Source organism: Conger conger, chromosome 19 (assembly GCF_963514075.1).
Source record: "Conger conger chromosome 19, fConCon1.1, whole genome shotgun sequence".
Taxonomy (NCBI): domain Eukaryota; kingdom Metazoa; phylum Chordata; class Actinopteri; order Anguilliformes; family Congridae; genus Conger; species Conger conger.
This window is the reverse complement of record NC_083778.1, coordinates 10,105,324-10,117,423: the sequence shown is the minus strand read 5'-3', so window position 1 is coordinate 10,117,423 and position 12,100 is coordinate 10,105,324. Positions and strand designations below refer to the sequence as shown.

Genomic DNA, 12,100 nt, shown 5'->3' with positions numbered 1-12,100 from the left:
ATAAAATGTTTGATTACATACATTGTGAAGTGTCTTTTGTTTTTACTTTGCCAAGTTGAAAAATAAGATTATCCTCACCTCAGATGAGTGTGACTTTGACCACATGTGAACAGGAAGTTGCAGTTGCAAAGGCTTGCAGTTTGTCCTGTCTAGAAATGAGATGGTACTATCCAAATGGTATTTCTGAACGTTAGTTACCTACCTTTCTACTTGATCTTAGGGCTGAACTCCCCGATCTTGGACAGCCATGCTGGCAAGGGCTACAAAGCCAAGCGACTCGGAAGATGAGGAATGGAACCCTAGTCTGGAGAGAAAGCCTGGAACACAAACAGCTGCAATACACCCCGCACGCACGCACGAACACACACGCACGCACGCACAAACACACACAAATGAGAAATCGTTAAGCTCACAAGCAAATATTTGGTTTTTCCACTTCCACAAATGTATGGTTGTAAAATAGCAACTACACACAACACAGCACAGCACACATCTTCATAAACGGTGATTCAGTGGCTAGAAACATGAAACTACGTGTCAAAACAGAAGGATAAAGCAAAAGGCGGAAGTCTAAGACAGAACAGGTCTTAACAGAAATCAATCAGAAATAAAAGTTGGAGAGTGTGGTCAGGACACATAATCTGGCGGCAAAAGACAGAAAAAAAGAGGTTTAGAAACTCGTAACTAACTTGAATCCAAATCCTAGAGACAGGTGGGAACAATGACAGACAGGAAATACATTCAATGATTGGAAAGGCGGAGACATGAAACGAGACTGATGAAACGAATTAACGAACAACCAGGAAACGGACTACGGTGTGCACAGAGGGTAAAAATACACGGAAACGCTAACAACTTCGACAAAGCTAGACAATGAAAAATACAGAACCTGACTCAATAGGCATGTCGTACATTCACAATGCCACATGTGGACTACATCACTACTCTCTAGGCATACTGCTCATTCACAATGCTACATGTGTATCTGTAATATTGTAGTCCCCCTGAAACAAACTCTTATAATATATTGTCCTCTAGGGTCCTATTCACACTTGTCCCTGTGTTTGATCTGCACTGTACATCGCTCTGGATAAGAGCGTCTGCTATATGCTTCGTAATGTAATGCAATAAAAGAAACAAAAACAAAAGTTCAAAATGTTTTAGACACAATAATAAGCAAGGGTAAGTACAAATATAAAGAATAGATGTATAGAGATGTGAAAGGGGTTAACTTGTGAAATATTTGCTACAAGGAATAAAAAATGTGGAGTAACCTTTGCAAATGTAACATTTAAAAAAAAAAAGGGTGTTAAATATAAAACTGAGGTATGATTATTAGTATCCTAAAATATTTCATAGCCATACCATTTTACTGTTCAAAACTATCGGGATAACCTGCCAGGAGACCACAACAGAAAATCATCTTGTGCGCTAAACCTGCCACTCTGTGTATTCATGTCCCTTCCATATAAATAAATCAAATAAATCATCCTGGATGAATAAAACTACACCATTAGAAACACATTCTACAAGTGCTGCTCATTTGAAATCATTTGTTTGTAAATTGTTTCCAAAATTGATACTTTCAAAGAGTACAAATTGCATTGTTCCAGCTTCTTCAAAATAATTACCAAAACAGAGATAGATTTGATAGGAAACAGACTCATCAACCTGCTATGATTTCGTTCCTCAGTATTGATTTCAAACCCTAAAAGCACTGTATACCAGACGAGATTCTGTGCATTTATATACTTGGACAAATAGTTTTGCTAAGGCAGCATCTCCTTTTTCATTGTCACTACTGTTTTCATAGTGTTTTGCATTGCTGGTTCATCGTCATTAGGCACCATTCCCGTCACTTTAACTTCCATCAAACAAACGACATTATTTTAGAATGCGGGGAAAGGCCTACCGGCATTTCGTAAGCAACGAATATTCCGTTCATAAGTTTTGTCTGGAAGCAACAAATGCAAACATTCACTCTGGTTGTAAAAAATACTCATTTCACATCGGTTAAAACTTCATGACAACAACTCCATAGACTCACCACCGTTCCACCACGCGTACGCTCTCTGGTTCTCCTGGGAAATCGCGCGGCCATACCATCGCGTGAAAATAGGGGCGTTTCCACGTAGACAGGGGTGGTTTAATGGGAACGACAAACACAGGGAATTTTATCGACACTGAGTGGTCTGCAAAGTGTTGAATATGTTGGTTTGTTTTGAGTATGCTAATTTGGTTAATTCATGTGGTAAAAACATGTGTTGTTCAGTTTATTGACTAGTGCTAGAGTTGGGGTTACCTAGTGGGTGGGGCTACAGCAAACCTTAGCCTATATTAGGTCCCATGGCCAGAATACGGGAGTATGGTTGAGAGAGAAGGTACGGTCAGACCTTCTCTCTCAACCTCTAATACCAATTCATTAAATGTTTAATCTTTCCCCATTTTATTTCATTTGATATAACTGATGGTAAAATCAATGTATGACCTTTGCTCTTAGTTAGAACAAACAAGTTTGCTGCGTTTTTTCTGAATTCAGCAGACCCCTTTTTGGGGAAACTTTTAAAAACAAACGACAAACATCGACAAACTCCTACTGTCTCAAATATTAAACATAGAAAAGATGGGTTGAGCCAGCAATCAATCACACAAATTTAAAAGTCAAGTTATAATCTTTCAAAGCATCTAGCATCTAAATTAAAACTTAAGCTTGCTGACCAGAACTTTAACTGACAAAAGCAAACCGTCTGATTTTAAATAACCACGAGCTTTCAACAAACCCACAGCAGTCTACAAGTTCAATGACGCTCCACATCAGCACAAGTGATCCAGGATTTTTTCATTAATTATTATTCGTCCACGCAGTTATACTGGTTTGTCAATGTCACTGTGCAAATTACAGAAATATCACATTTCGTATGCAAGCAAATGAATGAGACCTACATGATTTACTACGTTTTTGACAGGAATGCCTTATCGTTTTCTTGGAATGTGTAGTTTATTATTCTGTGTAGGTACAAACCGTGCGTTTGTGCATGTGCACAGTTTGAAACTGAAAATGATAACTAATCCTGTTGTACATACTTAAAGCCAAGGCTCATATTCATTCTATAACATTATATATAATATATATTGGCTTCTGAAAGCATTAAGAAATCAATCCGAAATAACTCAATTTAACGGTCACACTTTTGAATATTCCTACACTTCACATGATTTATTACATTTTATTTTACAAACTACCGAAAAAACTATCTCTGCTTCTGGACAACTAATGGCTTCAAATTAAGAGACCCGTCTGTGTAAAATTATCAACAGGAATTAAATAGTTAAATTAATTTAAATGGAATAGCCTAATTACAACGTTTGTTGAAACCAAATTATTTCATTTCGGCATACATTTTAACCGGCATATATTTAAAAAAAGAAACTTACCACACAAAGAAACGTGCGTCTTTCCCGCTTGCTTCGTCCAGCCATTGCTAAGGGAAGGTGCGCGCCTCGGAGACGCGCTTTATAGCACGTGTGTGTGAAATTCACTCAAGACGTTTTTCTAAAAGAGAACACGTTTAGTGTTGAATTAATTACGTTCTTTGTCGGCCTCTTATGATTTACCCCAAGTGATATTTAATTTTTATTCTGTTCTGTTACACTTCAGCTGCATTTTTACAGCTACGCTTGTTTGGATTCATTTCCAAAGCCTCATAATTCAGCTACTGAAAATAGGATACTTCAAATCGGTGACATACGATATTCATGAGGGTGAAATTGACACTAATTGTAGGCCTCCTCCTCATCATCATCTCCATCTCCATCTCCATCTCCATCTCCATCTCCATCTCCATCTCCATCTCCATCTCCATCTCCATCTCCATCTCCATCTCCATCTCCATCTCCATCTCCATCTCCATCTACAGTTCAAATAACACCAATGAATGCCGTTATGCTGTAGCGTAGTGGTTAAGGTAAATGATTGGGACATGCAAGGTCGGTGGTTCTAATCCCGGTGTAGCCACAATAAGATCCACACAGCTGCTGGGCCCTTGAGCAAGGCCCTTAACCCTGCATTGCTCCAGGGGAGGATTGTCTCCTGCTTAGTCTAATCAACTGTACGTCGCACTGGATAAGAGCGTCTGCCAAATGCCAGTAATGTTATGATTTATCATTACAATATGCAATATGCAATAACCAACTTCAAAAACGGGATGCCACAGTTGTTCTGGAAAGGATACTTTGATTTTTTTTCACAACCCCTAATTTCACTGTAAAATAAAATGTTGTTGCAGGTGGATTCACATCCTGAATACTACTTTGCCTCTCCTTCATTACTCCTACCACTGTGAGCATTTGAGCACCAGCTCCAAAAAGGTTGAAAACCCCTGTGACAATGGATGGTGATGAAGTCTTACATTAAAAAATGATCCTCTTCCAAAGTAATTGGTGTCAACTTATTTATTTACCCTAAAACATTCATGATCTAAACATATCATGTTACATTAATTGGTTTCCACAAAACTATGCATTAGGAGTAATGTTACATTTAGAATTTGACTAGTTGGATACATTGGGAGTTAAATGCATGTAAATGAATGAAAACTTTGAACGTTAGGTTGTGTCATTGTGAACAAGTGATATGGTTCAGCGAACAAATGATTTTTGGTTCATGAATATTGTATACAAGCAATTGAAAAAAGTGTTCAGTTTTTGATTCTCCGTTTTGAGTTTTGTGTCTACAAAGTGATTGTAAAAACCTAAATTATTTGATGCGAACAAAATGCAAGGTTAACCATGTTGGAAAAAAGGTATCTTTAGCATGAAATTGAGTTCTCATGGAACACAGAGTTTTATTGTATGTGACACAAACAGTTGGGGGAACTGTGTTTTGTGTGTGTGTGTGTATGTGTGTGTGTGTGTGTGTGCGCGTGCGTGAGTGCGTGAGGAAGTGTGTGAGTGAGTGTCAGTATGTGAGTGTGACAGTGTGAGAGAGGGATTGTGTGTGTCAGTGAGAGAGTGTGTGTCAGTGTGTCAGTGTGTGAGAGTGCGAGAGATGGATTGTGAATGTGTTCATGTGCTTGCTTGTGTGTGTGTGTGTGTGTGTGTGCGCATGTGAGAGGGCGCGTGTGAGTGAGTGTGTGTGTGTGTGTGTGTGTGTGTGTGCGCATGTGAGAGGGCGCGTGTGAGTGAGTGTGTGTGTGTGTGCGAGAGAGGGATTGTGTCTGTGTGAATAAGTGCATGTGCGTGAGTGTAAGAGAGAGTGTGTGTGTGTGTGCGTCGAATTCATTAAACTTTTTGCTTTGTGATAAATCGGCATTATCTCTTGCAGGTGTGTATAACTTGCCCAAAGTTCACCAAGGTAGGGGCAGGTAGTGCTGAGAGGAGTTTCTCTCTGCCCCAGTGCAGCCTGATGAAAGGGGCTGTCGATGCGCTAATCGGCTCGTCTCCTGCAGTCAGGCTGCATACTCATCTCCCCCCACAAAGCGCACCTGTCCGAGCCGTCTCCCGTCAGCTCCCGTTACCCGGGAAACGATGAGAACCCGCCGCGGCCGAACGGAACGTCGGTCCCCAGACCCAGTACACGGTCCACCCTGACCCCTCTCCCTGTTACTGCAGCACCCCCCCAAACCTGTACACTCTACCAGGAGTGTGCCCATTTTCAAGATGCCTACGGACCTGTAGCCTCACGGATCGGTTGCTTGACTGGGTCCTGGCAGTGTAGTCACAATAAGATCAGTGCTGCTGTTGGGACCTTGAGCAAGGCCCTTCACCCTGCATTGCTCCGGGGGGGTTGGCCCCTGCTTAGTCTAATCAAATCGATAAAAGCGTCAGCTAAATAACTGAACTGTACTATCTCTTTTTTTGGCCATTTTTACCCCCTCCTCTTGCCACCTTGAGCTGTATATAATTTCTGGATATATATAAAAAAAGGTCTCAAATATCAAAATATAAAATAGTAAAATATACATTTTAAAATATGATATCTGAAAATATATGCAAGTTAAAATTTTATGCTGAAAACATTTTCGAGACGCATTTTAACCAAAGAACGTGGAAGGTCCGGCTCAAGCCACCAGGAGATTGGCTGCTTCTTTCTTCTCCAGCTAAATAAAGGATTGTATTTTGTCTGTTGGTCATTGTGGACTTGGCTGAGGTGCGCTGCAGAATGTCGAGGCGGCATTAGCGCCATGATTGTCCTCGACTGTGCCAGGACTGCCGCTGATGCGGTAATTACTGATTCTGACCGTTTTCCTGCCTGGAGCGGCCTCACCGCTGCCCTCCAGTGGTAACCGGAGGTAATGCCGTTTTGGTGCCAAAAAGTTCTCCTTTGAAGTCCATTCAAAACTATGAATTTCCCTGGTGAAATTATACTATGAGGACGGAACGTTTACAATGCATTTTTTTTAGCCACACAGAAGATGAAGACTTTTCTCATTCCTCTTCATGTCATTTAGGTCACCATTGCTGGTGCACAGAAACCCGCAAAATCAAACATGACAGCTTCCATGAATTAGCTTCATATGCCAGGACAGGGCAGGGACATCTGCCACCTGGACCAATGTTAGAGGCGGGGTGCATGTTTGTTCACTCCATTGTAACCAAGGAACACACATACACAAATACCCACACACACACACACACGTGCAAACACGCATGTAGTCACACATATAATGCACTAAAACATGCACACATTGAAGAAAACACAGATATTACATCACAGTTATTTAGCTGACGCTTTTATTCGAAGTGACTTACAGTTGATTTGACTTTGCAGGCGGTAAATCCCATCTGGAGCAATGTGAAGTTAAGGGCCTTGCTCAAGGGCCCGACGGCTGCACTGATCTTGCTGTGGCCACACTGGGGCTCGAACCCCCAACCTTCCAGGTCCAGATCCTCCGACACAGTAACTCTGACACAAGTAGCTTTTGCTCCCTGTGTTCCAGTTACCAGTCTGGCTCCAATCTAGTGTTGAACATCAGTGCTGTCACTCAAACTGGCTTTGGGGGCTGTTGACGGACAGGATTAGAGTGAACGTCCTGGTGACACTAGTCACTGGCTGAGATGTTCCTTCTGTTCCCGATTGGCTTTTTAGGACGGTGGATACCCACCCATACCCATTCGACCAATGACAATGGCAGACAGCAGGAAGCCACTGGTCTCCCCGAAGCGTTAGCGTTAGCAAGATGCCGGCTAAGGCAGGCACACACAAGAAGGGCTTGTAGACATTTTCAGCCTGTGAGCTGACGTTCTGTGCTCGCTGATGGTGCCGATCGCTGGAAAAAGACACGGTTGAAAGTGTCAATCTACAAAAATAATTTCAGTTATTTTGCAGATGCTTTTATCCAAAGCGACTTACAGTTGATGAGTAAGCAGGGGCCAATCCCCCACTGGAGCAATGTGGGGTTAAGGGCCTTGCTCAAGGGCCCAACAGCTTATTGTGGTTGCCCTGAGGTTTGAACCACCGACCTTCTGAGTCCCAGTCATGTCCCTTAGCCACAAGAACACCAGCCAGTTTTCCACCCTCCCTTTACCTGGGAGTCAGGTGTGAAGCAGTAGCTAACTGTTCAGGTAATTATACACAGGAGGAAGGAACACTGGGGCTGGATTTCAATTTGAGGGTGAGATTTGGGGATCCAGCCAGTGTTACAGCCTTTGAGAATATAATTTCATGCTCCCATGAAATTATAATAATGGAGGTGATACCCACACCCTAATGCTAATCCACATACCACTACGGCCATGCTACTGTAGGTTGGCAACCGCTGTTGTAGCCAATACAGTCTGCCCACCTCAGTACTGCACTGATTACCCATCAGCTTCATCAGCAATCTGGGTCTGTTCACTTCTAAAAATACACCACAGATCCGCGGGGAAAAGGATGGCTTTTCGATTTAAAAAAAAGTTTTTTCTTTGTCCTGAAGCCTTTGAGCTGACTGTGTCTTAATGGACCCCAAGGATCTTTCAATGAAAATTCATCGGTCAATAAGCCAATAAGTACTTGAGAATGAACCTGAGGGAAAGTGTCTGGCTGGGTTGTGTGAGCGCAGGCTGAATCAATAGCCCCGGTGAGGCTGAGTGTTAAATTCTGCAGTGTCCAGGCCAGCGCCTCACCTCCAGGGGCAGATTTATCAAAAAGGCACCCTATCGCATCTTAAAGCAAACGTCATCATCCGATAATCTCTACGCCGAAATCACTCATTACACGCTCCTGTGTTTGTGAAGCGCTGGAAAATCTGCTTTCCGGCTTATCTTTCTGCTCCTTAAATGCCGGGGATCTTCGAGAAAATAAACACAAAAATATGTGGAATTGCTCTGTGCGATGTGGAGAAAAACTTCAAGTGATGATTTGCATTTGTTCTCATTACAGCACAATAAGTCGAAGTCAGAATTATCGTCATGTGTTGAAAAACAGATGCCTGTTTTGAAACTATTAAATTCTTCTTCACAGCTACATGGCCGTACAGTAAGGACACAGACAACTGACACTCGCATCACAACGGACATTTTAAATTTTTGGCATTTGGCAGGCTCTCTTATCCAGAGCGACGTACAGTTGATTAGACTAAGCAGGAGACAATCCTCCCCTGGAGCATTGCAGGATTAAGGGCCCAATGGTTGTGAGGATCTTATTGTGGCGACACCGGGATTAGAACCACCGACCTTCCGTGTCCCAGTCATTTACCTTAACCACTATGCTACAGGCCGCCCCCATATTTCCCTATTTGCATTTCAATCCTAAATTTGCAAAAAAAATTAAGGTGCACCAGGCTGGCTAAAGTCCAACGGTGCGTTCTTAAATTGGTTAGTGCCTTGGATGGCAGCCAATCGCAGTGGGTGTGTGTATGAATGTGTGAATAAGAAGCATTGATTGTACCGCTTTGGATAAAGGCGCTATATAAATGCCAACCATTTACCATTTACCATTTAATTGACTTATTCCTTCTATTTCTTGTCTGGAAACCCAAATAACCTAAGGGAGGTTTTGGAGTGTGCGCTTAGGGACCACTTTCCTGAGGGCAGCAGAGAGAACTGCTTTTTGAGAGAAAATGGGAAAAATCAGAAACAAACAAAATAAAGTATATCTAATCCTCCCTGTCCCTAGATGACTGAGTGCTTCTTAACAGATGGATTCAGGAAGCGATTTGTTCTGTTTGGGAATTGGACCTTTACCCAAAATATCGCACATTTGAGATCCAGTTTGGCTGAACGTATAAACATATAAAACATATAAATACATGAAATATAAGTTCTGCATCTGCAGGTGGCCCTAAGCAGCGTTTGCATGGTGAATATGTGTAATTGTACTGATGTATATTCTCCATGTGCTGAGAGCTGGCTGGTCTCTGTGGCACTCAGACACACACAAACACCACATCCTTCACAATGAACAGATTAATAACAACCATGAACGTGATGCCTCTCCTCCATCTAAACCATTAAAAAGTGGCATCAGTGGCAAGACGCGTGCGTGCGTGCGTGCGTGCGTGCGTGCGTGCGTGCGTGCGTGCGTGCGTGCGTGCGTGCGTGCGTGCGTGCGTGCGTGCGTGCGTGCGTGCGTGCGTGCGTGCGTGCGTGCGTGCGTGCGTGCGTGCGTGCGTGCTTATGCGTGTGTGTATGCATGTGTGTGGTGGGGTCTCCTGCTCACCTGTGACTGAGCAGTATCTCCTGGTCTGTAGTCTCTCTCACAGGAAGGGGCTGGGCCACACGGCGCTGCTGATGAGCTGCAACCTTGAGGAAGCTCTGGAACCTCCATCTTACACATCGGGCCGTGCACGCAGACCAAAGGTTATCAATAATCTTGAAAAGTTCTGCATGTGTTCTCTTCTCTAACATTATCAGAAATTATAGGAAAAGACTCACAGCTGTCATCTTTGCCAATAGGGTTTGCACTATTTTTTTTTTATCCCAGGGGGTGCCAATAAATCATTGGGAAACATGTTTTTCGGGTGAAAATAATTTGTCAATTGAATCATTTGTAAAGCGGCCGTACGACTGCGTGGAAATTGGAGTGTTTCGCGGGCGGACGAGACCACGTAGACAGGGGTATTTTAATGGAAACTGCAAACACGGGATTTTATGGACAGTGGTCTGCATGAGAGAAAAGTGCTGAATATGTTGGTTTGTTTTGGGTTTGCTTATTTGGTTAATTTATTTGACATAAATGTGCTTAGTTTCTTGAATAGCGCTAGAGTTAGGTTTACCCAGTGGGTGGGGCGACAGCAAGCCTTAACCTAAATTAGGCCCCATGGCCTGTATATGGCAGGACAGGTGAGAGACTGTACGGTCATACCTTCTCTCTCAACCTCGAATACCAATTAATGTAACTTTTCTTCTTTCCCCATTTTACTTATTTTGATATAACTGATGGTACAATCAATGTATGATCTTGGGCGACATGGCTCAGGCAGTAAGAGCAGTCGTCTGGCAGTCGGAGGGTTGCCGGTTTGATCCCCCGCCCGGGCTGTGTCGAAGTGTCCCTGAGCGAGACACCTAACCCCCAAATGCTCCTGACGAGCTGATCGGGGCCTTGCATGGCAGCCAATCGCCGTCGGTGTGCGAGTGTGTGTATCAATGGGTGAATGGAGAAGCATCAATTGTACAGCGCTTTGGATAAAGGCGCTATATAAATGCCTGCCATTTACCATTTATTTATCTTTCCTCTGCAAAACAAGTTTGCTGCTTTTATTTTGTTGCCGCATACTTCTCTGTGGTCACTATCTTTGAAACAAAATGAAGACATCGACTGAAACTTCTACCGTCTCAAAGACACAGAATAATAAACTACACATTCCAAGAAAACGATAAGACATTCTTGTCAAAAACGCACTAAATCATGTAGGCCTCATTCATTTGCAAGTATATTCATCCTACAATATACTTGGCGACTGGAAGTACTAAGTTATAAATCTAAAATTAAATTTATTTTTATCATTAATACCAAATTATATTTTACAAACTACCGAAAAAACTATATCTACTTCTAGACAACCAATGGCTTCAAATTGACACCCGTCTATGTAAAATTATCAACAGTTGTATTCATTTTAATGGAATAGCCTAATCGATTGACTTATTCAATTCATTTCATATTACTTGCGAATATTTCGTACCAGGAACATTACAAGGTTTGTTGAAACCAAATGATTTGCTTTAATTTTACGCAAACAATGTCGGCTCAGAGTTCCGAGTTCCATCCCCTACTTCTCATTCACTCATTTCACATAGGTTAAAACATCATTATTACAACTCTGTATAGTTTCACTCACCACCGTTCCACCATGCGTACGGTACCTGTTTCTCCTGGGAAATCGCGCGGCCATACCACCGCGTGAAAATAGGGGCGTTTCGCGGGCAAGACCACGTAGACAGGGGTGGTTCAATGGAAACGACAAACACCGAGTGGTCTGCAAAGTGTTGAATATGTTGGTTTGTTTTGAGTTTGCTTATTTGGTTAATTTATGTGGTAAAACCATGTGTTGCTCAGTTTATTGAATAGTGCCAGAGTTGGGGTTACCCAGTGGGTGGGGTTACCCAGTGGGTGGAGCTACAGCAAGCCTTAGCTTATATTAGGTCCCATGGCCAAAATACGGGAGTATGGTTGAGAGAGAAGGTACGGTTAGACCTTCTCTCTCAACCCCTGATACCAATTAATTAAACGTTTAATCTTCCCCCATTTTATCTAATTTGATATAACTGATGGTATAATCAATATATGATCTTTGCTCTTAGTAAGAGCAAACAAGTTTGCTGCGTTTTTTTCTGAATTCAGCAGACCCCTTTTTGGGGAAACTTTTTAAAACAAACGAAGACCTCGACAAACTCACGTCTCAAACGTGCTTAGCAATCAATCACACAAATTTAAAAGTCAAATGAATAATCTTTCATAGCATCTAAATGAAAACTTATGGTCAGCATGCTGAAGCTTAACTTTTACTGAAAAGCAAACAGTCTGATTTTAAGTAACCATGTGCTTTCAACAAACCCACAGCAGTCTACAAGTTCAATGACGCTACACATCAGCACAGGTTATCCAGGATTTTTTCATTAGTTATAATTATTATTAGTCCACGCAGTTATGTTTTACTCTATACTGTTTTGCCAATGT

At 42.2% G+C, this 12,100-nt stretch overlaps 1 long non-coding RNA gene and 1 pseudogene across 1 annotated transcript; one reads left to right on the top strand and one right to left on the bottom strand.

The window, feature by feature from the left end:
• The window catches only part of LOC133119331 (zinc finger protein 208-like), a 135,151-nt pseudogene extending 128,143 nt beyond the window's left edge, over positions 1 to 7,008 (top strand).
• A 144-nt stretch (positions 7,009 to 7,152) lies between these two features.
• On the bottom strand, positions 7,153 to 11,289 carry LOC133118880 (uncharacterized). Its single transcript, XR_009706450.1, has 3 exons — positions 11,262 to 11,289; positions 9,641 to 9,748; positions 7,153 to 7,268 (listed from the first exon to the last, which is right to left on the bottom strand). It is a non-coding gene; the product is annotated as an uncharacterized LOC133118880 (long non-coding RNA).
• Positions 11,290 to 12,100: the final 811 nt, after the last annotated feature.